The following is a 27,381-nucleotide window of genomic DNA, read 5'->3' as shown; positions in this document are numbered from 1 at the left end:
GAGCTTTTATTTCTCATCCCAGTAAGATGATCTTATAACTTGAAGCATTCATTCTATTCATATGAATTTTTCTTTGAAGAGAAACCTACCTAATCTTGATATATATATCATGAAGCTTTGGTAAATTCAGTAGTGAAGTCCTAATCTTAAGGGGCTTTTCTTTGTTAATAATACATTTATCATTCTTTTAATCTCATTATATGGCTTCGATCTGTTCAGATTTTCCATGCCCCAGGATTCAATTTTTGTACAGTACATGTATCCAGAAAGTATTCATTTCTTCTATATTTGCTTTTTTTTAATTAAGGAGGTTTTCATACTAGGTTTAAATGAGCATTTGGAATTTTGCATATATGTAGAATGCTATTTACTCTTTATTTTCAATTTTCAGTGGTTATAATAATGAATCATAAATAAATTTATTTGATTTATTTAATTATGAAATTTAGTGCTTTAGAAATGAGTTCTTTTCTGGGTTGTCCTAGAAAGCTTTTTAATATTTCAGTTGGTTTTATAAATGCTCATATTTTACAGAAATAAAAAATTTGGCAAGATTATTTGTCTATTTATAAGCAGAATTTTATTGTTAGTTCATCAATATTATGATTATCAGAATCACCTAACATTTAAAACAATTTCTAGGATAACTAATAACAATAAATACAATAAGAGAACAATGAAAACAGACATTTCCATGCTTTTCCTCTTGTTTGTTTAAAAAGAGGTTCCAGTCTTGTCTTCAAATTTGGGTCACTCACACTCTTAAGTTGAGAATCGAAGATTTCTTGAAAAAAAAAAAAAAGCACTCTCAACCACAGTTTGAATAAAGAATAAACCTTGGATACTTTAATTTAGAATATTTGCTTAAATGCAACGTTTATCCTATAACAGATTGCTTGTCCTATCATGACCCTGAAGTCCAACTATAAAGCAAATTTTGTTATACAAGGCTCTCACACAAAACTGCTTACACATCTGTCATTGTCCTCTACAAGGCAAGCTTTGAGTCTGTACTATATTTATTATGCAAATTCCTTTGGAATCTGTGATGCAGGTGCCTCTTGCCTTTCAAAATTTGTTTGCATATTAAATGTAGCATGTAAACTGATGGCCCAAGAACTTTAGCTGCTTTAGTTTTAACGAAAAGTGCAGAATGAAACACATTGGATAATGTGGGTAATTCACATGCAATGGAAAAAATAATTTAAAATATTCTAACAAATTCATTGTTTATTTTTTTTTCTGTACAAGTGGAAGAAAACAGATGTTATAAAAGATGCTTTGCATGATTAATTCACTTTATTCTCAAAATATTTAAATGAGAAATTAACAGTTTCTTGCTAAAATATTTTTTGTGTGACAGTGATTTATTTCTTCAAATTTACTGCTTATGAAGTAATAAAATTTTCTTTGTAAGTAAAATGTACTTTTTAACTGATATACATTAAGAATTATGAAATGCTTAATGAAAATATTGATCAAATATAAGTAAATCAGTGAAATTCTGCTTTCTAAATGAGATTTTAAATCAATAATGTATAAATAAGTGAATAAATTAATGCATAAATGTAAGCCAATAGGCATGAAATAATTAGTGCTTGTTTTTAGGATGAAATACAAATTACTTAATCAGGAGTTAAAATATGTATAATACTTGTAGGTAACATTTAAATGATACTTTAAAACTCAATTTGAAGTTTCCTGTTTCAGCTACAAAGTGAGAAGAATTTTCATTCCTTCAATAAATAATGAAGAATTACGTTGAAATTTAGTGATATTTTAGAACCCCCCCCTGAAGAATTGGGAAGTCAGGACATAAAATACCTTAAATTCAGGAGGGACAATGTGATCCATACAATTGATATCAGATTCTTTGGAGCCAAAACTGCTGACACAGTGTGCTTGATAAACTATTGGTAGACTAAATTAATACGAAGGCAAAGAGAAAATTATGAGAACATAATTTTGTTGGTTTAGTATACAGTTACCTTACTCTGCATTTTCCTGAGAGCTGAAAGTTCCTTTTGTGCTTTTAGCATAAAAGGGAAACTTAATCATTGGCCTAAGCTGATTTGATTCAAGTCCAGGAGCCAGCAGCCTCCTTTGGGTCTCCCACCTGGGAGCAGGGTCCCAAGGGTATCCTGGAACAACCTCTATTGATTTCCCAAGCCATAAATAGGGAGCTGGATGCGAAGTGGAGCAGCTGGGATATGAGCCCAGCACATACATGGGATCCAAGAGCTTGGAAGGTGGATGATTAGTCAATCGAGCCATAGCCAGCCAAAACTGTCATTCAGTTTTAATGAAAAGTACACACCATTATTGAAGTGCCATGATGTGATGCTTAGAGAAGGCCCATCATTGGTCACAGGGCCTTGAGCAGTAACTTAAATATGTTGTTTGAATTTTGAGGAGGGAACCAGCAGGTTAAATACCTCTGTTTCCGTTTCTACTTCTCTCTATATATAAAATCTGCCTTTCAAAAAAGATACTGTGAAAAAATAAGAAATATATTTTCAAACTGGCTGTCTCTTATAGCATTCATTACTTTTTTTTCTTTATCTAAAGGTAAAATATTACCTGTAAATAATCCTGAAGCATGTATATGTGATTTTGTTTAAGAAAAAAATGTGTATCGTATACAATTGGGTTTTAGACTACATGTGAGGGTGTGGATGATTTCTGAGTCTGAATCCATTATGTATTGATTTCCATAATTTACTTCAAATGCATATTCATCTACATGATATGATCTCTCACTCTGTTGCATTCTCAGATGAATTTGTGCTTGTAGTGCTTTATCAATCCTTCTTTTCCTGTTTGTAAACTAAAAAGCCAGAATATCTCTTATTATTATGAATTTGTTAATGTGAAATGAAACATTTTTAATAAGGTTTTCTTTTTCAAAATGATAAAAAGTGTAATTGACTATTTTTGTCATAATGATCGTTTTCTAAGTCACAAAGAGCAGTCTTTCATGTGTTAATTATTAGAATGCAGCAGCAATTAAGGATCATTATTTTTATAATGAAGCTTGTATTTCTTTATTATGTCCAAGTTTTAAATAAAGCTTGATATTTTAGAATCTTGGTTACCAAACAAAGAAACTTGGCACATTAAAAAAAGAATTTTAATTACTTCTCTTCGAAGGTACGGAAATGAGTACCAACAAATAGATTTTACTTTGAAGGAAAACATGAAGTTCAAGAAACTTTCAAAGATAAGTATCAACCATTAAGTAGTTTAATAACTGAAAGTTGGGCATTATTCACATGACTGAATACTTATGTTAGGAAGTGTGCAATGTGCATAACTTGTTGCAGTACTGTATATCATTTATGAAGAACATGGTATGTGTAAGCTGAAATGGAGGAAGATCAGTTCTTATGAAGTACCCCTGAAGCGATACTGCCTCCATATAACTAGTTAATTGTTTAGCTGGCACATACATATACTTAAAGGTCTGAAGTTCTTTGCCCAAAGGCACATAAGAGGTGCCCGAAAGAATAGACAATTAAACAAATCGTCTGATTCCAAGGTCTTGGCCCCCATCCACTATAATTGATGGTCTGCAGGTGACATGTCTTTGGATAGAAAGGAAAGGGCTCCTTCTGAAGAAAGTGACTGATCCAAGTCTTCAAGCCATAATGTTGTCATGAAGTGGAAAGATAATTCAAACGTAAAAACAATTCCTCAGTAACAGGATTGCTACCAAATCAAAGAAATACGTTTCTGGGTTCGCAAGAGCTATGAGTCATACCAACGAGGAGCTCTCCCTTTTGTAGAGGGTGAATTAGAATCCGAGAATAACAGATACATCTAAACATGAACGAGTATTCACAATGCAATTCTATCAGATAGTGATATATCAAGACTATAAAATAATACACAGCTATCAAAACCCTGGATCAGACATAAGAAAAAAGAGACATTAACATCAGGAAAGATTTCTGCTGGGCTCACTGTTTCATTCTTTCTCTCTTTCTCCTCTCTCAGTTATTGCATCGTTCTTTATATTCCAGAGCGATTTCATGCCCATTGACCACTTACCTTCTAGACAGAAATATGATCTGCTGTTTATTTTATTTCATCTAACTTATTTTTTCTAGAAATCTCAAATGTAAAGGAAAGTTCAGCATCATATACCTAACATGTCTCCTCTTATTTACATATTGTCGTCATACGGTATATTTTTTGCTATTTATGACTTGATATTGATTTGTCATCTAAAGATTACAGCTTTTATTAAGTTATACTTTATGCTATATACATTTGTATGGAATTTGACAAATGTAAGTCATGTACCTATTATTATTGAATCATGAATTATAACTTCATCCCCAAACTCACATAAATCTCCTCTTCACATACTTGCCCCTCCCTCATCCCCAAACTCTTCGTAGCTATTGATTGTGATGTTAACTATTTTGTCCTTTTCCAAATATCACATTGCTGGAGTCATAGCAGAGGTAATTGCATGACACTGGCTTACTTTACATTCGCAGTATACATTAAAGGCCTCTCTGTTTTTGTGTTTCTATAATTTTATTTTTATTATTGAACAGTATTCCATTGAATACGGTTACCATCATTTATCTGCTCAGGTAGGTTGCTAAAGGTTTCGGCATAAAGCTACTAAAAACATTATTGTGTGGATTTTTGTAGGCAGTTAAATTATAAACAAAACTGAGTAAATGCTTAGGAGTAGATTTGCTGCATCACACTATAAAAACACGGTTCACTTTCCAAAAACTAACAAACTTTCCCAAAGTGTATGAGCCAGGTGCATCCCTATCCAGCATGAGTGAGGGTTTATTGTTTCTTTTTTTGTTTTGTTTTGTTTTTGTCTTTTTTTTTTTTGCTCCATGTAGTTTCCAGAATTCATATTTCAGTGAGGTTTTTGGTTTGTTTGTTTCAGTTTTTCAAAATGATGTGAAGAATCTTCTTGTTTCAACTGCTAATTCTCTAATGACACAGGAAGCTCTGTACCACTTTTGATCCTACATTTTCATATGTTCTGATTTGATTTGACGTCTCTTTAGATCTTTGATCCTTTGAAAATTATTTGTTCTCCCTTTGTTGAGTTTTAAGTTGTGTGTGTGTGTGTGTGTGTATTCTACACAAATATTTAATCAGAAGTTTTTCTTGCAGATAACATCTCTTATTTTGTGATGGAATTTTTTATTGTCATAGCAATGCTCATTCTTTAAAAGAAAAATTTTTCTTTTAGTATACCTTACCAATATTGTTTTCAGTCAGTTAGACATGTTTCTGTGATTCTGTTGTATCTTATGTTAGTGTAATCAAGAACTGTCCCTGTTTATCAGTTTGCTGTCCCTAGTGGCAAGGGAGGAGGTCACACCATTGACCAGGCAGCTGCATCCACGGGTATGTGCAATGGCTGGTGCAGGCAATGGGTGGAACCTGCACTGGTAGGCACACACACGATTTAAGTCTGAGGTCACTTCAGCAGAGGTTTATTGGGGAACTCTCTAAATAAATGCTGGATTCAGACCCAGGTCACAGAGAAAATCAGAATATGTGTGGTCTGACATTGGAGTGCATTTATCAGGACTGGGTGTGGCAGTGACATGAGATACCTTAATTATCTGGCTTAGCCTCTCAGGTTGGAAGCCACACACCATTTGTCCTATGTATTTGTATCTGTCTACCTGTCAGTCATACGATTTCTTTTCCAGGAGGCACTGGCTTCCATTTTGGACTGGGGTGATGTCATGGAACCGCATCCCCTTTGGACGCCTTAAAAGCCTCGTTGAGCAGGGGTTCATTCTCTCTTCCTGTTAACATGGCACAAAAACCACAGAAATCTCCTGCGTTTCCCTTTGTAACCAACTCTATGCCCATACGTGTCCCACATGTGTTTACAATTTTCTTACTTTTAAATAAACTTTACCTGTTTGCAAACTGTACTTTAAATGAAAGGCAACAATCCAGAAAAGAAATATCAACCTCAACCTACCCTCCAATAGAAAAGTGGCTTAAATCATCACCCTCCTTGAACATCAGTGCGCTGGTTTGAATGCCAGCTACATTGTTCCCGATTCAGTTTTCTTCCAAAGCACTTAGGAGGCTGTGGATGATTGCTCTAGTTCTTTGGCCTATGCCATTCATAATGGGAATCCAAAGCACTTAGGAGACTGTGGATGATTGCTCAAGTGCTTTGGCCTGTGCCATTCACAATGGGAAACCGGATGGAGTTTCCTGGGATCTAAAAGTACTTTAGATGTCAGAATATTGTGTCAAGTTTTTAAAGTCTAAGCAGGAATTGGTGGTCCTAGTAATCAACAGATTGCCAAAAGGAAATAATTATGAGTGAATTGTAGGCATTAACATTGCATAGTATTATTATACAAACATCTATGTAGTTGTGGGAACGTTGAGCATGTGGCAGCACTTCAGCACCTGCAGTGGCTCCTAGAGCCAAAGATCCATTTAATGGGTTATCCTGCTACTCAGATGAAGGATGCAAACAGTTGACTACAGATGCAACTGAATTGCAAAGCAAATATAACTATGATTTGGTGTGGCAAAATCAGGATGTAGGATCCTGTGCTGTGGTGAAAAGAGCTAATAATCAGCCTCCAGTGTCCACATTCTAAAAATATATTTGCTGGTTGTTGTCTTGCCTATTTTGCTTCCCATCCAGCTATTTGACGGAGGCCTGGAGGGCAACAGAAGGATGGACTTCAGACTTGGACTTTCACACCTAAATGGAAGACCCAGAAGAAGCTCCTGGCTCCTGGCTTCAAGATCAGCCTGATTCCAGTCATTGCAGCCACCAGTGAATAAGCATATCATAGATTTCTCTCTCTCTCTCCTTCTCCATCCTTCCCTCTTTGTCTCCCCCTTCTCTGTAACTCTGAAATCAAATCAAATAAATATATTTCTGAAAAAAATACTTCAACTTAACTTTACATTTAATGTATCAAATGGGTACTGAGAAAACCTATGTGGGGAAAATGGCTTTTATTTTCCCTTAAATCTGAAGTCTACAAAGATTATGTAAGTACATGATAAACGAAGGAAACCAGCACATTTAAAACATATATTATTCTCTGAACTCTACATTAGGACAGAGTTGTTCACATACTATACGGCACATGAATCACAAAGTAATTCTATAATGAAAATTTGCATTCAATAATCTGGGTTGTTGCTTAATAGATTCTCAGGCAGTGGATTCATAACATAGCTCTTCCAAGAGCCAGTGGTGAGTAATTTAGCAATGTACTGAATAAGTGCACTATTATATATATAAAAGTATTCACATATTTCTTAAAATGTAATACTGATAAAATTTTTCAAGACACTTATAAAATAGGAAGATAATGTAAATTTTTTTTGTTTTGTTTTTACTAGAATAAGATTTTCATGGCAAATCAGTCTTTTTGAACTTTCAGCAATTTACCTTGCATTAATTATTACTTTCTTTCCCTCTTGTTTCAATTCTGCTATATCTAGAGGCCAAACTACATTATATGTTACTTCCAGTTGACAACAACCATTACATTCATAATCAATTATTTTGCAGCAGGACCTAAGATAAAAAATTCCATTTATTAGCCTCTATAATAACATGATTTGCTATTCAAATAGCTCTGCGGGTAAGTTTCATGAAAGAAATCTTCTGTATATTTTTCTATTTTGATTCAGTGACAATCGTTTGGAGTTAATAAGTTAACATCAAAACCATAATGTTCATTTTTATCAGCCTATGCAGAAAGAGAAAGGAATAAGCTCAGTGGAATACTACCATGAGACGGAATATCTCCAAACAGCAGAGAACATTTTTACTCTCTCCCTTTTGCCCTCAAATAAAAATTTTAATATTAACAAGAATTATAGCAACTCCATGCAGCATTGAACCCAGCAGTATGACTATTACAGAATGAGCATGTAATAAATATTTGGTGAATTAACTTTAAATGTGCTGAAAACTCTTCAGCGCTCATCACAGTGGCTATTTCCTTTAATATTTGACAAGACTGGAATATTTCTGAATTATGAATATTACTTCAAGGGTTCACTCCAATGATTCACTCCCCAAGTAGCCACAATTGTCAGAGCTGAACTGATCTGAAACCAGGAGCCACATCCAAGGATCACATGTGGGTGCAGGGTCCCAAGGCTTTGGATCATCCTCGACTGCTTTCCCAGGCCACAAGCAGGGAGCTGAATGGGAAGTGGAGCTGCTGGGATTAGAACCCATATAGGATCCCACTGTTTTCAAGGAGAGGACTTTAGCCGCTAGGCCATCGCGCCGTGCCCCATACAGTTACTATTACAGCAGACAATGAAGCACGTAATTGTGCTATCTCTCTGGATCCCCAATGATGAACTCAAATGAGAATATGTAAACCAGGCAATCAAAAGATAAGCTTGGTTAGCAACCATTTAAAAAGTAATATATATATATACAATTTTATATATAATAGAAATATATATAACATTTAAGAAATATATAAATATATAATATAGATAGATATACAATATAAATATATATATACAATTTTAATGGAATATGGATAAAAATATTAAAGACAATGAGGAGTTCCCAATATCTTGATAAGTATTTTTAAGAGTCTAGGAAAATTACAAATTTTTTTCCCAGTGAGCTAGCTATGCATGGTTTGTTACAGAGAAAAAAATGCATTCTGACGTCTTTTCTCACATCAAGGAAGAATTTTAGTAAGGACATATTCCTGAGTAGAGCAAGTACCCTGTACGCCTTCAAAGGGCCTCATACATTTGTCCTTGGACTAACGGTCTACTTTGCCTGCTAGTTCATCTGATTCCTTACAGTTTGCACAAATATTTTATTGCTCTGCATTGCTGGTTAAATGTGAATATTACCAGAAAACGCTGGTGGATTGTTTCCTCAGTTTAATAAAGAAATAAAAAGCCAGGGATTGGTTGCAGTCAGAGAAGTTTTATTTGTGAAGTGACTAGGTGATCATGGACGAAAGGGTGGAAGGGAAAGCACCTCCCAGGAGAGGGTTGGGAGGTGGGGTGCCTTTTGGAAGGAGAGAGGGAGAGACACCACTGTTTTAAGTACTGGTCTTAGGATTTTAAATGCTTCCTGACCCTTCCATCCCTCGCCAGGAACCTGCAGGTAGTTTCAGAACCAGTTAGGGAATTGCTGTACAGTTCTTGGGCCACCCACTTGAAGACATGGCCAAGACTCTAGTGGGTTTGGAAGGTTGGAGAGTCTCATTAAAGACTGTCAATACTTACTCACCCTCAGCATTTGTACTATCAAATCTGGGTCGTCTGCATCTACTTCCTTTTTTTTTTTCTATATGATTTCTGCATATTTTTTCTAATTATTTTCAGATCTCTCACTCACAATCCAGTGAGAAAACTCAACTTCTAGTTTCATTTATATGTTCTGTATTTGGTGAAATCCCCAGGGTTATTTCCACTATTTTTGTCATTTTAAAGGGGAAAAAAATACTTAGTTGTTTTACTGAAAAAAGTTTCAAAGAGAAAGAGAGAGAGAAAGAGAGGGAGATTTCATTCACTGATTCCCTGCCCAGATAGCCACAATGGGTAAAGCTGGGTCTGTCATGAAGAAGGTCAAGGCCTTGGAGCCTCCTCTACTGCTTTTCCAAACCATTGGTACAGAGTTGGATTGGAAGTGGAGCAGCCAGGCCTGGACAGTGTCCATAGGGAATGCACATGCTGCAGGTGGAATATTAAGATGCACCTACCCCAGTTTTTGCCACTTTTCCCCCATGTTTTATCTACATATTTTCTACATTTTTATGTGTTTAGAGACTGTAATGCTGAGTTTAGAGTTACTTAAATAGCCACTGCTTGTGGTCTTGTTGTGGCAAGTTCTTTACTGTTGCCTTCTGCAACCCACATGAACTGTTCACTCTGATGCAGAACTCCATCCACAACAAAATTTATGAGAAGTAGTTTTCAAATTGCCAATTTTATTTCTAAATTTCAAGCAGAATAAGAGAAAAAAAACGAACTGCATCTAGTATGAAGCTGTATCTAAAGTGATTTTCCAAGGGCTTGGATTGTTGCATTGTAAGTTAAGCTGCTGCCTGTAACACCAGCACCTGTTAAGGTTTCTCGGTCAAGTCCTGTCTGCTACATTTCAGATGTTGTTCCCTGATAATGGCTTGGAAAAGTACCATAGATGACCACTGCAATCAGCTGTGTTAGAGACTAAGAAGAATTCCCTGGTTTCTGGACTCAGTATGACTTTGCCCTGCTCATTGATGCTGTTTGGGAAGTGAAGCACTGGACGCAAAATCTGCTTCCCCCCCACCCTCTTGCTATACCTGTGACTTTTAAATTTAAAAAAAATCCCGTAAGAGATTTTCCAATAAACAGGTGACTTTGGAAGAGGTTTAATTTGCATTATGTATTGCCAATCTGAAAAATTCTAGGTGAATGGGCATATCTTATTAAAATAAAAAGATGAGCTTGATCTCAAGGAGACTAAAAGTCTTTTAGAAAAGATTACACTGCTGCAAGGAGTAGATTAGCATATCAAACTTTTTGAAAATGTGGAAGAATTATACAGATCAGTGTGCATTTCAAATGATTGGCAGGCAGTGGCTGAAGCTCAACTGTAATATTTTATAGCTATCCACAAAACTCTAGAGACTGCATGTATCTCAGAATTTAGGACGGGGAACGTGTATCAATAGAAATGTCACTGCAAGGATTTTTACTGGATCTTACTTTAACTCTTTCAATATGATTAGAATTTGAAAAGAAAGATCTGTAATTTTCGCAACTAGATTGCTATACTTCAAACACAAACATGGCAAGTCTTAAATACAATGTAATAATCAGCGGGCATTCTGTTTTGTATTTTGGAACCTGAGCATTGCCAATGGAATTTAAATAACAGCTTTGCTACTTTTACTGTTTATTTTAAGTACATTTTTCATAAAAAGAATTGGATTGACAGTCTCAGAGATCAAAGTTCTCTTTTTATCAACTGAAAAGATATAGCACAGAGAGTAAAAATTTCCCATCTGGCCAAAACGCTGCTCTAGAGAATTTACCTTGAATGGATGATAGGATGATTTGAGCGCCTTGCCTTTGTCTTTCTCTGGAGTGAATTCCTCATTCAATGGCACTCACACAGGCCAAAAAAAAAGGCTTCGGAATAAACAAAGTTGCATAGATTTTGTTTGCATTGGGCATCTTTTCATTACCACTTTGAAAGTTGCTATATTTGGACCCTAATGTATTGACCTAAAAAATATTCTTGAAAATTACATTTATTTCCAATTTTGCAATGAAAGGAATGTCAAAAAAATGAATTAGTCTCTAACATCCTGTCAAAATTGAACAGCAGCGCTTGAGTGAATGTTCATAAGTTCTGATCATTGGGTATAACCATAGAAAATAGAATTGGCAATGGATTTGTAGGTATACCCATGCATATAAAGGATATTTAGTCTGATATTCAAAAGTATTGTAAGTACAGCCTGATAGAAGATGAATTAAAATAAAGAAAATATTCGAAAGCTTTAAGAAACCATATCGGGCCCGGCGCTGTGGCGCAGTGGTTAAGGTCCTCGCCTTGCACGCCTGGGATCCCATATGGGCGCCGGTTCTAATCCCGGCAGCTCCACTTCCCTTCCAGCTCCCTGCCTGTGGCCTGGGAAAGCAGCAGAGGATGGTCCAAAGCTTTGGGACCCTGCACCCGTGTGGGAGACCTGGAAGAGGCTCCTGGCTTCGGATCGGCATAGTATCGGCCCGTTGCGCTCACTTGGGGAGTGAATCTTCGGACAGAAGATCTTCCTCTCTGTCTCTCCTCTCTGTATATCCGCCTTTCCAATAAAAAAATAATAAAAATAAATCTTTAAAAAAAAGAAACCATATCATGTATTTTACTTATATTACATTGGCAGTGTTATTTAACAAAAATATGAAATTTTCTCATTTTTTAGAGTGTATGCCTAAAATCAAAATGTATTTTACAATTGATGATCTATCACAATCATATGAATGGTAACATTTAGTCTTTCTTACTGGAAAATCAAGCAATGGTCTCATTTAAAATAAATGATGGTCTGGTCCAGATCCAATGTAACTATGTATACATATAACAGGAAAATGAGGATCAGATTACAGAAGTAATATTCTATAAGTAACTTTTATAAGTAAGTAAGTAAATAAGTGATGTGGATTGAATATGGATCTGGTGCAATGATACACTGATGCTCACCCTCTCACAAACATGATTCAACAGAGAACACTGATTATGAAAAGAAATGTCGGAGCCACAATGAACTAGGTTAGTTTTACGCCTGCAGTATTCTATTCCGATAAGTTTGTATCTTAATGAATGCTCAATTTTAACTAATATATGTTGAACTCTTTTTTTTTAAAGGTTTATTTGATTTTTATTGGAAAAGCGGACAAACAGAGAGGAGAGACAGAGAGGAAGATCTTCTGTCCAATGATTCACTCCCCAAGTGAGCGCAACGGCCGATGCTATGCCGATCCGAAGCCAGGAGCCTCTTCCGGGTCTCCTACTCGGGTGCAGGGTCCCAAAGCCTTGGTCCGTACTCGACTGGGAAGTGGAGCTGCTGGGATTAGAACCGGCGCCCATATGGGATCCTGGGCGTGCAAGGTGAGGACCTTAACCACTGCGCCACTGCGCTGGGCCCATGTTGAACTATTTATACATGATAGGTATATGTAAACTTTCAGAAACACAAGATGTAGATATAGTCTGAGATGCACATATCAAATGCAAAACTGAAGTAATGGAGACAAAGCTTAGTTAAACCATCTGCAAATTCTTGCCACAAAATAAGCACATGGCACTGTGAGCATGTTTGTTTGAGAAATTACTCTTATAAGAAAAAACGTTATGAATGTATAGGGAATTTGATTTTGCTTTTATAATTCTTGGGGATATTTTATGGGCCGACCATTCTATCCATCACCTGAAATTTTTGCTCCAATTTCATTTTTGGTTTTATCATTTTTTAATTAATTTTTAATGGTATAGTTCTAAAGGCTCTGGGATTTCTCCTCTCCCACCCATCCCATCTGCCAACTGATTTCTCCTAAAGTATTACAATAATATAGTCTTTTAAAGGTAGTCATAAACCCACCATTCTACTATTTAAGTGTATCCTGACATTGTAGGTATGAAGAATGACAGAGTCCAGCATCCTGTTGTGTGTGTGTGTTTAGCAGTTTATAGAAATTGAGTAAGATTTTACAGAACTTTGGACATTTTAGGATAATAAAAACAGACTTAAAACTATATATTAACAATAGAAGAGTACAATAGTTTTAGGAGGGGTGCACAGAGAAATCTCCAGTAACTTACTGAGAAATAACTGCATTTGCATCCTACCTAGTGAGGTTTTTGAAAAGCTAACCTGGCTTTTTCTTATCTGCTCCAAGCTTTCTTTTTCGAGTGTCATTGAGAGTTCAACTTAATTCGGAAGTAGAGATGCACAGTGCATTTTGTCTTCACATCTCAATTTGACAATCTCTATTATACAGTTCCTCTGGATTACTGAATGTGCTCCTATTTGTCTACCTATCTGTTGATCTTGTATTTTGCATGAAAGTTGCTTTATAGCAAAAAGAACATGTGAAATTTGTCCTTTGCGGAATAGCTTTTTTCACTGAGCATAATGGTCTGTATTTGGGACCATTTGTTTGCAAGTGATAGATTTTCACATTTTTTTCTCCGTTTTTTTTTACACTTCTTTTTATTATTATCATTATATGACACAGTTCCATAGGCCCTGGGATTTCTCTTATCCTTTCCCCAATTCCCTCCATCCTCACCGAGTTCCCCTATATCATTACAACGGTATAGTTCTTAGTAGACAGTCATATGTCCATTATTTTCACTCTTTTTTAAGGCTGAGTAGTATTCCATGGAGTAGATTTACCACAGTTTCTTTATTCACTGATATCCTGATGGACATCTGGGTGGCTTCTATGTCTTTGCTATTGTAGATTGAACTGTTGTAAATCCCATATGCAGATTTCATTCAATTTTACCCATATGGCAGAGGAATTTTCAAATATCTTATCACTGTCCATATTGAATTCCATAGTGATTGTACTTCCGGCACGATCACCAACAAGGAAGGAGGGTACCTTTCTTCATGGGAGCAGCATGTGTCTCATGCCAGCAGGTGTTGTTGAATTCTGAATGTAGCACAAACTCACTGAAATTAGTCAAAACTTCAGTGAGTTTTCATTTGTATTCCCCTGATAGCTTGAGGCCTGAACACCTTTTCATATATCTATTTACCATTTAAATTTGTTCTTTTCAAAAATGTCTGGCCATTTCCTTTATCAATTACTATGCAACATTGTTTGTTTCACTGTCACTGAGTTTCTGAAACTCTTTGTATATCCTGGATATTAGTGCCCAGTCTGTTGTGAAGTATGCAAGAATTTTCTCTCATTCTATTTATTGCTTCTTTGTTCATCCATTTCTTTGCTGTATATAAGCTTCTTAGTTTGAGTTGTCCCCTGTGCATTAATTGTGATTGTGCTTTTCATGACATTTTTGAGAAGTCTTTAGCAAGAATACATAGAAGAAATACATAGATATCTGGACATATACAATCCACAAAAAAATTGAATCATGAAGCAATTAATAACCTAAATATCTCTAAAACTAGGACTGGTATTGAATCAGTAACTAAATCTGCCCAAAGAAATATCCTGGAATATATGGCTGTTTACTTCTATCAAATGTTTCAAGAAGAATGTATCCCAATCCTCTACAATCTATCCCAAACAGTAGAAACAAAGGCAATTCTTCTAACCCCTTTCTATGAAGCCAACATCAGTACAGAACTAAAGCCAAATAGAGACACAACAGAGGAGAACTAGAGGTCAATAACCCTGATAAACACAGATGCAAAAATCCTTTAAAAGTAGTAGCCAAAATGCTCCCAAAATACATCATTCAACAAAACCAGATGGGATTTATCCCAGGCAGGCAGGTTGGCTTGAAACAAACAAATCCAACAAATGTGAAACAATACATCAACATACTGAAGAATAAAAATGATGTGATCATCTCAACAGATACAGCAAAATTATTTGATAAAAGCCAACACCACTTCAGGATGAAAATTCTAAGCAAAATAGGCACAAAAAGGAACATTTCACAACACACTCAATACAGCATACAAAATTCGTTTCCAACATCATACTAAATGGAGAAATACTGGAAGCTTTTTCACTAAGTTTTGGAACTGGACAAGAATGTCTACTTTCACCACTGCTATTCAACATAGGATCGGAAGTCTTTGCTAGAGCTACTAGGCAAGTCAAAGAAATTACAGAAATTCAAATCAGAAACAAGGAATTAAAATCATATAGATGAAACAATTGTGTGCATAAGTTTGGACCAAACGACTCCATCAAGAGTTCACCAGAACTCATAAGAGGGTTTGGCAAAGTAACAGGGTACAAAATTAACGAATGCAGATAGAATGCCATAGTATACACAAACAACTCCTTGGATAAGAACGAATTCCTAAATACAGCCTCCTTTAAAATAGCAGATAAGAATCTTCAATATCTGGAACAAACCTAATCAAAGGCATGGGAGGCCTTTATAATAAAAATTACAACACATTAAAAACAAAAGGAACTGGAGGGAGACATTAAAAGATGGAGAAATTTACAATGTTCCTGCACCAGTAGACTCAACATTATCAAAATGTCCAGATTACTGAACGTAATGCACAGATTCCGTGTGTTCTCACTCAAATACCAGCAACATCCTTCTCACAAAACAGGAAGGATGATACAAAAGTTCATCTGAAACAAACAGACCACAAAGAACAAAGCAATCCTGAGGAATAAAAATATAGCCAGAAGAATCACAATTACAAACCTCAAGACAAAATACAAGACGGTGGTGATTTAAATGTTCTGGTTCTGGTACTGTTACAGGAACAGAATAGAAACCTCAGAAATGAGCCCAGACATGTACAACCAATTAATATACAAAAGATATGAAAATAATCCAAAGGGAAAAATTGGTCTTTTCAACAAATCCTGTTGGGATATTTGAACAGCTGCTTGTAGAAGTAAGAAGTGAGACCCTTATCTATTACCTCGTAAAAACGAATGGCTTTACTTGGGAAGTGAATCAGAGGACAGAAAATCTTTATCTCTATCTCTCTCTCTGTGGATCTGACATTCCAATAAAAATCAATAAATGTTTTTTTTTAAGTAAAAAAAATGGCTTTAAATGAATCAAGAATCTAAGCCTACACCTTTTTTTAAAATCACTTTTTATTTGGTTTTCATAATTTTATTTTATTTTAACATTTATTTTTATTTTTCATTAGAAAGGGATATTTACAGAGAATACAAGACAGAGAGATTCTCCATCTGCTAGTCCATTCACTCAATGGCCACAATAGCCAGAGCTGAGCCAATCCAAAGACAGAAACAAGAAGTCTCCTCCATGTCTCCCTTGAATGTGCAGTATCCCAAGCCTTTGGTCCATCCTCTTTTGCCCTCCCGGGTCATAATTAGGAATCTACATGGGAAGTCAAGGAGCTGGAACAAAAACTGGCACCCAAAGTGGATGTGGCATTTGACGTTGGTGGTCAGTCAGTCAAGTCAATGAAGGCTGATTTTGAAGAGAAGGAGAGAGCAGTTTTTCATTTCTGAGCTCATAATGGTCATCATGGACAGAGCTGTGCTAATCTGAAACTGGAAGACACAAGCTTCTTCCAGGTTTCCCACATGAGTGCAGGGGACCAACGCCTTGGGCCATCCCATGATGCTTTCCTAGGCCATAAATAGAGAGTTGGGTTCAGAAGTGGAACAACTAGGACATGAACGGGCATCTACAGAATGTGGACACCCCAGGCATAGTTAGCTTACTACTCCACGGTGCTGGCCCAAGTTTTCAGAAATTTAACTGTAATGACTATTAACATGAATTACAAAAATATTTATTGGTTCATTTGAAGCTCATAATTAAATACACACACACACACACTCACTCACACTCACACACACACACACACACACATACACACTCACACACAGAGTCTTTCATGGACTGGTTCACTCCCAGAATCTTCAGTCATTTCTTGACTGAATTTTCAGCATTGTGATTATTACTCTATAAATTCTAACCTTTACCGAAATGCAAGTGACTTGAGATTTAATGGCAAATGATGAGAATCAGAATACCATTCTTACCTACTTTTTGGATGATAGAGCAATTTTAGAGGTTGTACTACATTCTTAGATACATTAAATTGTGGGCAATTGCTCCTGGGTCTTTGCCTACTACCTGGCGGGCATGACTTAGGGCTCACCTGCCCATCACCTGAGACACAGCTTCCAGCTCTACATGTGAAGCATGACCTCTGACATTACTGGAAAATCAAGGGAAGTAGACCTGCCTTATTGCCAACTACAGCACCTTAGGTGGGTGGGGGAACTGGCTGAAGGTGTCCTTCTGCCCTCCCCTTCTTTAACCTTTATATCTTGTAACTTATGCATAATAAGACAGCCATTCCTCAGCAGCTCTTCTCATTGTCTGAAGGACACTGTCCCCTCATATGTGGTCTGCTGACAGGTTTAAACCCTGAGATTAATGTAACTGCAGACCTCTTGATACAGGAGCGATGAAATTTCTCTCCTTATTTGTTTCCTCCATTCCTCATATAAACTAAAATGTGATCTTTTTTTTTTCTCAATATAGCTTTTATTGAGTTGAAGTCACTTGTGTAAGCAATACCAAACATCCAGTCTATTCCTGATGATGAGTCCTAAGAATTTAATGTAAAAGGAGTGATTTTTGTTTGTTTGTTTTTGCTTTATTAAGAGAACAACTTGGATTTTTCCCCAAAATTTAGCTCTTTACAGATGTATTTGAATGGCAGTAGAACCACACATGCACACCCTGACACACATACATGCACAGAGAAATCTATGGAGTTTTGTACATGTAGATTTACTTCTAAATGGCAGCTGAGCCTGGAGCAGGATGCAGCACAGAACACGATGCAGGATTCCCATACAGTTGAAAGGGCCCCATGCATTTAAGCTATCTTCTATTATTCTTCTTTGTACACTAAAAGGGAGTTAAATTTTTAACTGGGAGCCAGGGCAAGAACCACGGTTCTGCTTCCAGATGTAGGCATCACAAGCAATGGTATATTCTGCTGCACCACATTCTAGTCATTAAAGAAATTGTAACAATTAATGTTTTCCCTGCTGCTCTTTCATCTTTATTTAAAGTAGATAGGAAAAAAAACAGTTAAATAGGCATTTAAAAAAAGGAAGGAGCATGTCAGTGCAATGAGTAAACCTCTTGCAGTGCCTGGTGCTCATCTGAGAGTGTGAGATGTGTGCTGACTCCTCTGAATAGAGTTCAGCTTCCTGATACATCATACCGAAAGGCATCAGATGATGGATCAAATGTTTGGGTCTCCCCACCCATGTGTGGAAGTGACATGGAGCTTAAAACTGCTGGGTTCAGTATGGCTCAGCCTCGACTAGTATGTGTATTTGTTGAATGAAACAGGAAATGTGAGATTTATCTCAGCCTTCTATTACTTGTTCTGCCGTTCAAATTAGGTAAAAATAAAATAAGTATTTTATTTTCAAAAACTTCTAAGAAGAATGAAAAGGAACTAAATCAGAGCGGCCATTTGGAGATCTATTGATTTTCCACTGTAGCTTTCAGAGTTGTCATTGTTAAGTGGAAGCATTGTGGTGGCAGACAAGGAATCTCTGGTGGGACATTTCTGAGATTGTTTTTCTTTATTCCTTAAAACTAACTATTTTTCTCAAAATATTCACCTAAGTAGCAAATATTAGCCCCTCTACAAGTCAACAAATAAAATGCCTTGAACATCCAAAAAGCTGTGATTATGACCCTTTGTCCTGACCAATTTTGGTTCGGCTGCACCACTTCCATCTCCTGATGGTCTATGCTTTGATTATTCTTTGTCTACAGAATAATATTGGTAAAATCATGTTCCAGCTTTTCGTTACAATCTTTTGAAGAGATACTTTAGAATTTTGATGCCACTTGTGAGCAATTTCTGTTGAAAGCTCTGATTTTTGTCTATAGCCTGCAACAGTTTGGGCTCCAATTTGGAAGGAAGTTAGCTCGACTTTAGTTTTTCTATGCACAATGAGACACGTTTCGAACGGTGCTTAAGACGCTGCTTCGGATGCACGCATTCAATTTGGGAGCCTGAGTGCACCTCTTTGTGCTGTCCTTGGTCCTGCCAGGTTCTAATACACACTGGCTGCAGAGGGAACAAGGGAAAGCTCAGGCAGTTTGGTCTCTTCTACACATTAGCTACGATCAGACTAAAATCATAGTTCCTCACATAAGTCTGTCCAAGGCTTGATTCTTATAGAAAGTTGAAGAGTAAACACATGGCTCCTGTCAGTGTCTATTATTGGTCTGAAAACATCACGGTCACCATCACAACCATGAAAGTGTCGCCACGCTTGGTTGAGGTGGTCACAGTATTGGCCACTCTGTTACTACATTGGTCTGCTTGAATTAAGAATTAAATACGATTAGTTTTATTTATTCACAGATTGAGATAGCTTGCCACTACGAGATTCATTTTTAATACTGTCTCAATATTTACTAAAATTAAGTATTTTCCAACTATAGGTTTCTTCTTGGTATTGTTCTCACAAAAATTTTGTAAAGCACCAATAATGTTAAGACACACCAGACATATGTTTGTTCTTTGTTCCATTTTAGCATAGTGTGTGCTGCATTGATAGATTCTTTTTCTACATGATGTCTTCGCTTTCTTGGCACTTTAACCCAGATTCTGTCAGAATATTATAACAAAATAGTATGTGTTTAATTTGGTGCCAAACTTTTTGAAACAGAGCTCTTATTTCCAGAAAATACAATTTTGAAAACTTTTTGAAACCTCCCTAGATTTTTAAAACATTGTGAAATGTTATAATCATTTGAAATGTTCTGTTCACAAAAAAAAACTTTGTATTTTGTTTCTATTACTCATTGTGTTTTCCTATAAGGTGCAGGCAAAATAGTATAACATAAATTTCATTGACATAGAAATTGTGAGTGCTATATTCAGATCTCAGTTTTGCCACCAGTTCAATACCTGTGATGGACAGTGTGTCACAAGTAATATGTTTGTAACATTCTAATTGTTCACATTAAATAATTAAAGATCACTAAAATTACATATAGAGACAAGACTTTAACTTTGTGAGTAAATCGTTCTAATTTTGTGTAATCCATTTATTTGAATTAATGAATATATTCAGTTTTCACTAGGATACCTGTGAAACCCAGAATAAAACACAATGATCTGTGTAGAAATTCAATCGAAAATGAAAGAAAAACGACAAAGGCAACATTGTCTTGTCATTTTAGAATCCTAGAAATTTTACTTTGTATTTCTGAATTCTATGAAGAAAAATATCAGAGATTTTTTTTCCAATAGCTCTTGTAGAATATTTCTGTCTGCCTCTGTCAGGTTTCTAGTCAATTTTCATTGTAGATTTCCCTTTGACTTACATGTTTTATATTCCACATTAAATACCTTTATTGTTCTGGAAAAGCAGCTCTCCAAGTAGTTTGGTTTGAAGTATTTTTTCTATGAGTTTTGATATATAGTGAAGAAATTTCTTAGAACACGTCTTATGTTTTCATCACCGTCAGGTACAATGAACCAATCTATTTAAAACCCCAGTTGTCACAATCCCTGGCTACGCTTTAGCTGCTGCTCAAATATTTTATTTTTTAATTCTGATTTCACTTTTTATCTTCTCAAAGCAATAGTTATCTGAAAGGTGTATTTTTCTTTTCATGTCACATTTATCTTTTCATACAGTTAATATATATTCATGTAACAAATACATCTTATGGTTTTTCACATTTTTCACACCTGAAATCAGTTTTAGAGTACGCATTATGCGAGTCCAGGTATACGCTGAATCATCAGGTCATGTTTGGAGACTTCAGTGCTCATTATTCTTTAGAAAATTAGCCTAAAAATTAATGAACAAAAATAATGAATTATGCCATTCTTCCATTTCTGTATATCGATATCAACATAATTTAGTTACTTTTGTACTTGTAAGAGAGGTTTCTGTGACATTTCCAATCATTAATTCAAGAAATATTTATTCACTTTATATGATGATCTCAGCTCTAAGTTAGTTTCCAGTGACACAGTTGAAGTGACCTTCATAAGTGGTCAGGATTAAGCAGAGATGAGCAACTATTTAATGTGAACAATTGGAATGTTACAAACATATTACTTGTGACACATAATGTGTGCCCATCGTGAATTTTCACAAATCCATCATGCTTTACCTGGAGTATCTCCCAGACATGTAGAAGAATAACTTTTTTTGTAGGTTTATTTTTGTATCATGGATCCTAATATAGGTACAGTGAGGATTAGGCCTTTGCTGTTTATGGGCCATACCAATAACAGTTATATGTGGACACTGACTATCTCAGGTGGTTATAAACAATCCACCTCTTGTGGATGGTTAATTAATGGGTTATATCACATGTTCTTATTACATTAGGTACAAGTAAGTATAAAGTAACACTGTTTAACACAGAGTAAGATTTACATATGATACCTCTACATTTGACATCATATTATATGATATTAGCACATACATATGATATCTAACCTTTTAGGATTGGCTCATTTCCTTTAGCATTATGGTCTCTAGTTTGGCCATTTGGCCACAAAGTAATGCATTTCATTTGTTTTAATCGCTGAAGAGTATTCCATGGTGTGTTGTGATGACCTTGAATTAATTTTGCAGATAATTTAGATATGTATTTATTATAATTATGTGTGTGTGTATGTGAGAGAGAGAGAGAGAAAATCTTCAGTCTAGTGTTCATTCATCAGATGTCTGTGAGACTCAGTGCTGAGTCAGCCCAAGTCTTGACCCAGAACCCAATCTTGCATTCCTACATGAAAGTTGGACTTCATCTGCTGCTACCCACAACCTGTATGACAAGAAGCAGAAATCATCAATGGAAGAAGGCCATTCTCATATGCAAGGTCTGTACCATAAGCAGCATCTTCACCTTTGTGCCTTAAATCCTGCCTTAAACTTGACTCACCTAAAACTCAGAAAAGTCAGAGAATATAGAAGAGTTAGAATTTTTTTTAAAGATTTATTTTTATTATTTTTTCATTGGAAAGGCAGATATACAGAGAGGAGAGACAGAGAGGAAGATCTTCCGTCCGATGATTCACTCCCCAAGTGAGCGCAACGGGCCGATACTATGCCGGTCCGAAGCCAGGAGCCTCTTCCGGGTCTCCCACGCGGGTGCAGGTTCCCAAAGCTTTGGGCCGTCCTCAACTGCTTTCCCAGGCCACAGGCAGGGAGCTGGATGGGAAGCGGGGCTGCCGGGATTAGAACCGGCGCCCATATGGGATCCCGGGCATGCAAGGCGAGGACCTTTAACCACTTGCGCCACCGCGCCGGGCCCAAGAGTTAGAATTTTTAAGTGAACAAAAGGAAAAAAAAAAACACATTTCTAATTGGTAATTTAAGAGCCTTTTCCTTTAACTATACTAAGTCTGTTAACATATGTATGTGTTAATACACAGTATCATTTTATTATGTAATTCATTATACTTTTTAATTGTGTGTAATAAACATTCTTGATGTGCCTATAGTTAAGAAATATTTCTTGTGTTATGATTTTATTCTAACATTGTCCTGTGAGGTCAGATAAACAATATTTTCACTCTCAAACAGCATGTCTGAATTAGAGACACTGAATATTATTAATACTTAATGCATGATGATATAAACTATTTCCCCTTTAAGTTTATAACATTCTTTTCTACACAATCAATTTGAAAAGTTGCTAGTGACTGTGCTAAACCAGGGTCAATATACTGTTTTGCATTTATTTTCACTGTTTCCTATCAGTGTTTGTGTAGGAGACAGTTTTCCTCAACTTCCTGGAACCAGTGGGCATGTTAAGAAAAAATTAAACTGTAAAACAAAGATCTACCTAGGAAATAGAAGCATGCAAGTTACAATTTTATTACATATTTTATATGGTATGAGATCTTCATGAGGAAGTAGAGACCTAAAAGAAAAGTAAGTTGTGTTTTCCTATAGAGATTCACTAAGAAACAATGATATCTAATCACACTGTGAGGAAATGTGATTGCCTATCAATCTCATACCAATCAGAGTGAGGCTTAGCCTAGCCTATTGGTTAACATTGACTATTGTGGGTCCGGTGCAGTGGGCTAGTGGCTAAAGTCCTCACCTTGAATGCTCCAGGATCCCATATAACCACAGGATTTAATCCCAGGAGCTCCACTTCCCATCCAGCTCCCTGCTTGTGGTCTGGGAAAACAGTCAAGGACAGCTCAAAGCTTTGGGACCCTGCACCTATGTGGGAGACCTGAAGCAAGTTCCTGTCTCTTGGCTTCAGATTGACTCAGTTTCAGCCATTACGGCTGCTTGGGGAGTGAATCATCGGATGGAAGACCTTCCTCTCTGTCTCTCCTCTCTCTGTATCTGACTTTGCAATAAAAATAAATAAATCTTAAAAAAATTGTTGTTGTGCCCTTGTATTTTTAAGGATAGATAATAGTGTGGCCCTGTCACATTAGAATCTAATAACTTACTCTTATAGATAGTAAGACAATCCTTTCTAGGCTTTAAAACCTGTTTCAGGAAAAATAGTAGGAGGAAAGAGGGACCTTCCTGTTGCTTATAGTTTCTCAATTTCTACCTCAAAAAAATAAGATGAAGTGTCATTTTAGGAGTAGCATGTTCTGAGCTGACTCCTGATACACTGAAAAAAAAATCGAATGTAAAATGAACTAATTTTGAAAGGGCAAGTAGTGCTTAGTATTTAGGAATATTGCAATACTGCTCTAGAAGTCCCAGCTGTTTTTAGAATGATGTTTTCAGCTTGTGATAGTTGGATTCAATTGTCTTTCAGCTTGAAGGTCCAACAGAGACGTCGTTTACTATGGCCAATGTTAACTTTAGCACGAAAAGAGAAGTGGCACAAAATATTAGGTGTTTTCATACTACCAAGGTTTGATTATTAGATTGTATTTACTAAGGAAAGGTTTTCTTTGATTCTGAAATTAATCACCCAAAGGTCCCCAAGACCTCAAGAAACTTACTTTTTTATTATTGATTAGTTGCCTCTCCATAGCTCTAGAACTCTCTGAATCCTACAAATGAATTGTGAGGAATATGAATCACTTCATCTGGGTTTCGGTGTGGTAGCATAGTGGCTAATGTCCTCCCTTTCATGTGCTGGGATCGCATATGGTTGCCAGTTCTAATCATGGCAGCCCCACTTCCCATCCAGATCCTTGCTTGTGGCCTAGAAAAGCAATCAAGGGCAGCCAAAAGCTTTGACACCTTGTGTGGGAGATGCGGAAGAAGCTTCCGGTAATTTGTCACTAATATTTTAGCTAAATCATTTTTTTTTAACTCAACATTGGTATTATCTTTAAAAATATGTGATGGATTCAGTGCCTTATGATAAATTCACATCAGTTACTAGTATTCACTAGCAACTTGATCAAAAGTCATGGAAGATACTGTAAAGGGGGCACACTAATACAGCAACTTTTTATTCTGCAAACGTTTATTGACATATTCCTTTATGCTACAGAAATGGCTGGGGATGCATAGTCTTGATGCAGATAACAATAACCTTTTCTGGAACCTTATCAGAGATAACAGCCTGCTGTTATACAACTGTCACCCAACTAAACAAAGACACTATGGTTTGGGCTTATAATTTACCCTTGAAAAAAATCATATCAAGATGATTTTTTTACAGATTGTCCCAGAGCTAAATAGAATGCAAATTACTGTATAAACCAAAAGAAAAAAAAATAGTTAGGGAAGGGAGAAAGAAAGAAGAAAAATGAAAACTGAAAAAAGTGGGCCAGGCACAGCAGCGTAGTGGCAAAGTCCTGGTCTTGTACATGCCAGGATCTCATACAGTCACCAGTTCTAATCCCAGCGGCTCCACTTCCCATCCAGCTCCCTGCTTGTGACCTGGGAAAGTAGTCAAGGACGGCCCAAAGCCTTGGGACCCTGCATCCATATTGGAGACCTGGAAGAAGTTCCTGACTCTTGGCTTCAGATTGGCTCAGATTCAGCAGTTACAGCTGCTTGGGGAGTGAATCATCAGACAGAAGATCTTGCTCTGTCTCTCCTCTCTGTATATCTGCCTTTCCAATAAAAATAAATCAATTTAAAAAAAAAAAACAATGAAAAAAGTACAAAATTTCAATTTTCAATTTACTTTTGACTTAGAGAAACTGTCTTAGTAATAAACATAATTTAATAAGCTTGAAGAAAGATGTGTGTAGAGTTCTTTTTCAAAGATATGAGTATTTATTTTGTTAGTTAAAGTTAATGAGAGACAAAGATTTCCCACTTACAGTAGGCTTCAATTACCAGGATCAGGAAAGGCCATACCAAGGTTTTTCATATGATAGCAGGGGCCGTGACACTGGGGAAATTTTTCATTGTTCTGCCAGGACAGTAGCAGGGTTCTAGATCAGAAATGTGCCAGTTGGGATATGAGCCAGTGCCCATAGAGATGCCAGTGTTGCCGGCACAGCTTCCTGATTGTGCACTGTCCAGGGCAGATAGCATTCAGGTGTGAGCTCATAGGGTGGCTTGTTAATCACCTCCTAATCATAGGGAGTTCTGCACCAGGCTACTGGAGCCTGGTATCCTTACAAATCCCAGTTATTAATAACTCCTTCGCTTTGATTCCATGCAGACCAGATCTCTGTGGTTTCTCAGGAAGTTATAGAAGCTGGTAGACAGATACATGTATCTGTTACACATGCCAACTACATTTTTCATTACAAATTAATAAGATGGTGTTTAGGTTCTGGATGTTGTCTCTTGTAATTTTTGCATGAGTCAGAATCAGGGTTCTGTAACTATCTCAATAGGCTGGCTTCTCAGTGGTCAGTCATCACATTCAATTACTCCCCATTACACAACTGAGGCTACCTGGAGCAGGTTCTTTGAGAAAAGTATACAACCACATACTGTCTTTGAAGTGGTGGAGAAGGTTACACTTCAACGAAGGCTTATGAGGAGTTTTGTAAAGTAGCTTTCATGGAAGGATCTCGCTGTGATTCCACACTTCCCATCTCTTCCTAGCGTCAGCTATAATTTTCCCAAGTTCAAAAAATGTGCTTAGCATCATCAGGAGAGTAGCAAATACAAAAGTACTTGGGTGGTTACTATTCTATTTCAAAGCATTTATAATTCCATTATTTCGGTTTAGAACTGTAGAATTGTCTGAAGTAAGAGATGTGTTCCATTCCTATTTTGCCAATGATTGAAACATAGGAAGATTGACATGTGGAGTCCTTAAAGCTGGCAGTAATTCCAGGTTTAATGATCTCCTCACTTTCCCTCCATTGACATGGTTTATTTTCTCTATGCAATTACAGATACTCGCATAGTTGTTAAAATTGTGTCACCAGTGGAAAGTTTAAGTCCTATTTTTGCATCAGAAGTTCAGCAAATATGAAGTCAAATAGTGTCTGTCAACATCTCAATATCATGTAAACAAAGAGGGTGGCACAGTAGCATAAGCCACCACTTGGGCTATTCCCATCTCACATTGAAGTAGCTGGGATCAAGTCCCAGCTGAACATGTGTTCAAATTTTCTTTTGTAACTTTTTTTCGAAATCCAAGTTTCATGGAATCCACTGCCATTTGCTCTTTGGAGTTGACTCTGAGTGTATCACACTGTGTTTTAATATCCCCTGATTCCAAATGTGTAGAACTGCAACGTTCTATTTGTGTTATAGGCATGGAGATCCTAGAAGTTCCGAGACTTCTAGCATTCACCCCTGTGTTCAGCATCGAGGTCCTGAAATGCTCTGGTCTATTCAGACTTCTTTGCTCTCATAACCTATTCCACTTGAAATAGATGCATAATCAAATGCAAATGATCACTGCAATGACCTTTTGTACCAAAGATCAAGCCAGGTGGAGGTGGTTATGCACTTAAATGAGCCGTGCAGCACCGCTCTTCTCACAATTATTCTATCAGTTAACAAAGGATACTGTATGTGCTAGGACTGTGTACAACGAAGCAGTTTGTAATGTGATGTAAAACTTATCCGTTAGTGAGGGCAGAGGACTAGGTTCATGTTCCAATTTTACGGTTAATTCAAATTTTTGCTTCTTGAAATCCCCTTTTCCTCTTTCACGATCTATAAATTATAAAGGCTGTGCTAAGTTGTCTGTACATTTCTGTGATATTCATATAAAAATAAACTAACAAGTGTAATCAGGTAGATTTTCTTTTAAACAAAAATGAAAAACTATTT

Source organism: Ochotona curzoniae, unplaced genomic scaffold, assembly GCF_017591425.1.
Source record: "Ochotona curzoniae isolate NIBS_2020 unplaced genomic scaffold, NIBS_Ocur_1.0 contig_64, whole genome shotgun sequence".
In the NCBI taxonomy this organism is placed as follows: Eukaryota; Metazoa; Chordata; class Mammalia; order Lagomorpha; family Ochotonidae; genus Ochotona; species Ochotona curzoniae.
This window is presented reverse-complemented; position numbering follows the sequence as displayed.